Source organism: Arachis hypogaea, chromosome 19 (genome assembly GCF_003086295.3).
Source record: "Arachis hypogaea cultivar Tifrunner chromosome 19, arahy.Tifrunner.gnm2.J5K5, whole genome shotgun sequence".
Classification (NCBI taxonomy): Eukaryota; Viridiplantae; Streptophyta; class Magnoliopsida; order Fabales; family Fabaceae; genus Arachis; species Arachis hypogaea.
In genome coordinates this window covers 73,915,630-73,919,159 of record NC_092054.1, presented here as the reverse complement: position 1 = coordinate 73,919,159, position 3,530 = coordinate 73,915,630, and the positions used below count along the sequence as shown (strand labels likewise).

The window sequence follows — 3,530 nt, the reverse complement described above, 5'->3', positions numbered from 1 at the left end:
CGGTTTGGTTCGGTTTTTAAGAGAAATGTCATCCGATCCGATCGTTTAATTAAACTGCGGTTCGGTTTGGTTCGGTTTTTTTGTCGAAGCCATCCGAACCAAACCAAACCAATTAAAATCGGTTTGGTTTGGTTCGGTTTGTTCGGTTTTTTCAATCAATTCAAAAAAAATACAATACTATTATAAATTACCAAAGTTGCAAGAACAAATTAGAAAGAACAGAACCAAACTAATTCATTGAATAGCATTACTGTAACAACACAAATACACAATCCACATCATTGACGAAACTTAACTCTCTTTTCAAGTTAATAATTCTCTAAGTACATAAATTCTTTTCTGGAGTCCTACTCTTTGTCTGCACAAAGATGTGGTACACAAGTATCCATATTTGCTCAACACACTTTCTATTTTTGAATTATTGCACATCACCACAAACAGTAAAATGTTTGCCATCGGGAACATTTATATCAACAAGAGAAGGCAAAGCTTTCAACATTTCTCTGGTTTGCAATACAATCTGGAATGCATAACTAATACAAGAACCAAGACAAAACAAGCAAAGTTAGTAAGTGATAACACTTAAAGAAATTCAAAGTTATTAATGAACTCCTATGCTTAAGTACCATTTGTGTAAGCACTTTTGATTCTTGAAATCATCCATCATTTTCTTCACAAAATCCAAAGTAACAACATCCCCCTCTATTCTTGCTCCTGAATATTGTGGCTCCACATCTAGCATCAAAACAAACTCCAAGTTCTCTTCTTATATCCTGCCAAAGACCAATACCAGATAATGAAACAACAAATACTAGGAATCAACAACAATGAACAAATAATTAAAAAAACAGAAGTAGAAACACAACAAAATAGGATTACCAGCATTCAGCAACAATGAACAAATAGATTGAGCAGAAATTGAATACAGATAAATCACAAAATCAACTCAAGACAAGCAAAAATAAATTAAACCCAGTAGCTCAAAATCACAGAATCAGAATTATTAATAAATTAAATCACAAAATCAACTCAAAACAAACAACTAAAATTAACAAAATCAGTAAACAAGCATAGTAACTCATCAGTATTATTAACAAAATTTCAAAACAAGCAAAATAAGTGCAGAAAACCAAAAATCAATTCAGAATCACATAATCACAGAATCAGAGAATCACAGAATTTGAACTAAGTAAAACAAGCAAATTTGAACCCAGCAACTCAGAAGCACAGAATCAGAGTTATTAAGAAGAAAATAACAAAACCCTAAACAAATCCAGCAACTCAGAATCACAGAAATTATAATTAACAAAATCATACCCTAACTATTTCATAATTATAAACCTAATATGTCTAATTAGCTTCAGATACATAGAAGGAGAGAAAATCATGAGAAGGAGGAAGAGCACTGGAAGAGGGCCAACCGGTGCCTGCTGTGTTGTGGGTGGGAGATTGAGGAGTGATGTGTTGTGGGTGCCTGGGTGGCCAGAAACACTGCTACGCCTGGGTCAGTGGGTGCTCTGCCGGGTCAGTGGGTGCTCTGTTAGACTGCTACGCCTGGGTGCGAGGGTGGTGCTGGTGTTGGGTCTTCGTGGTGCTCTGTCCGTGAAGAGGTTCGACGGCGTTGGGAGGAAGGGTCTCTCGCGGCGCTGGGAGGTGCTGCAACGTGAGTTCGCTGCCGGGTGGCGTCTCCGCGAAGAGGAAGGCTTCGGCGTGGTGCTGTGGGTGGCGACGGCGTCATGCTTTGGCGATTTGGAGAAGAGAGAGCAAGAGCGACTGGGATTTGGAGAAGAGAGAGCGAGAGCGACTGGGATTGGCGAGAGCGAGAGCGACTGATGATAGAGACTAGAGAGTAGAGAGCGCAGCCGCAGGTTAGGGATTGGGGATTTGGGGGGTTAGGGTCAGGGACGGCTGGGGGAGGGGGGCGCTCTCACACTCGCGCAGCAACCTTTGTTCGTTTGGGGGGTGGGGGTCTGGGGGGGTAGGGTTAGGCATTTTTAGGGCTTTTTTTCAAACCGGTTCGGTTCGGTTCGGTTAGGGTTTTGAGAATAAAAACCGAAAACCGAACCGAACCGCACAAAAAATAGCAAAATGAGTTTTTTTCGGTTTTTTCGGTTTTCGGTTAATTTAATTTTCGGTTTTTTCGGTTCGGTTTGGCGGTTTAGTTCGGTCTGGATCGGTTTTGAACACCCCTACGTACGCGTACGCAAGGGTGTAGCATCTTTGAAGAAGCACGCATACGTGTGGATGGCGCGGAAGCAGGGAGTTGATAATTTGACATCCAGGCGTATGCATGAAGGGCACGTACGCATGGCGTAGCGTTCTTGGCAAGAACGTACATTCTCGAAGTGAATGCTACCAAGGGATGCGCAAGCATAGGTGATGTGTACGCGTCGCTATAGCCAAAATGAAGAACGACGCGCAGACGTGAGAGACGCGTACGCGTCGATGAGTGAACGCTGCGCTCTCTTTGAGAACGCTATGTTCTCCTGAAGTTGCATGGAAGTACCAATACAGACCCATTCTGACTTGCTTTAAAAAAAGGCCAAAAAGCCCAATCCAAGCACTTGAAGACTGAATTGGAAAGTGTATAAATAGAGGAGAATTTGATTTCAATTAGGGGGTTAGCTAGCAGATCGGGAAACTCAGCACTGAATTTCATTTTCATTTTCCTTCTGTTCTTCATGTTCTGCATTTTTTTCTTTTCTGTTTTGTACTAGAGAAATGATGAACTAAACCCCAACTTCATTAGGGGGAGGAGCTCTATTGTAATTCCAATGAATCAAAGAAATTCTTCTTCTTCTCAATTTATTTGTGTAGCTATAGGATAACTTCTGTTTTGATTGTGAATTTCTCACTCCGGAAGGGGGTTAAATTCCATCGAATACTTATGTGAGCCTCGGAAGAGGAATCACTTGTATTAGAATTGAAGCTCTATCCTTCACTACTCTCTTGATCAACACCATTCGGGAGGAATTGAGATCCTGAGAGTTAGTGTGGCTTATGGATGAGAGACATGCACTTAACCTCTTCTCATGACAATTAGATCAAGGAATTGGCAAGATTCATTGTGATTAGAGAGATTGGATTACCAAGGAACTAGGATCTAATCAATTTCAATCTGCCATATATCTACCCATATGATTGAGAAAGGAGTTGAGATCCATTTTATTCATGAAGGATTATGATATCTCCAATCCCTGATGAATCACTTTCTTTGAATTTCTTCAACTTAGATCTCTCTAATTTCACTGCAATTTACATTGTTCATTTCTGTTTTGAGTCCCAACACCCAATTCCCTTTATAATTCATGCAATTTATGCTTCCTTGCCATTTAAGTTTCTGCACTTTTACTTTACTGTACTTTATGATTCAGCTATTTACATTCCTTACAATTTAAGATTCAGTCCTTTTAAATTTCTTGCACTTTAAGTTTTGGTTATTTAAGCTTCCTGCCAATTACCTTCCAAGTTCTTTACATTCTGCATTTAGATTTCTTGCAATTTACTTTCTGTTAAGGCAAATTTCACTC

At 40.0% G+C, this 3,530-nt stretch overlaps 1 long non-coding RNA gene across 1 annotated transcript; it reads right to left on the bottom strand.

The window, feature by feature from the left end:
• Positions 1-216: 216 nt before the first annotated feature.
• On the bottom strand, positions 217-1,719 carry LOC112779755 (uncharacterized). Its single transcript, XR_003190848.2, has 3 exons — positions 1,422-1,719; positions 627-773; positions 217-533 (listed from the first exon to the last, which is right to left on the bottom strand). It is a non-coding gene; the product is annotated as an uncharacterized lncRNA (long non-coding RNA).
• Between the last annotated feature and the right edge of the window lie 1,811 nt (positions 1,720-3,530).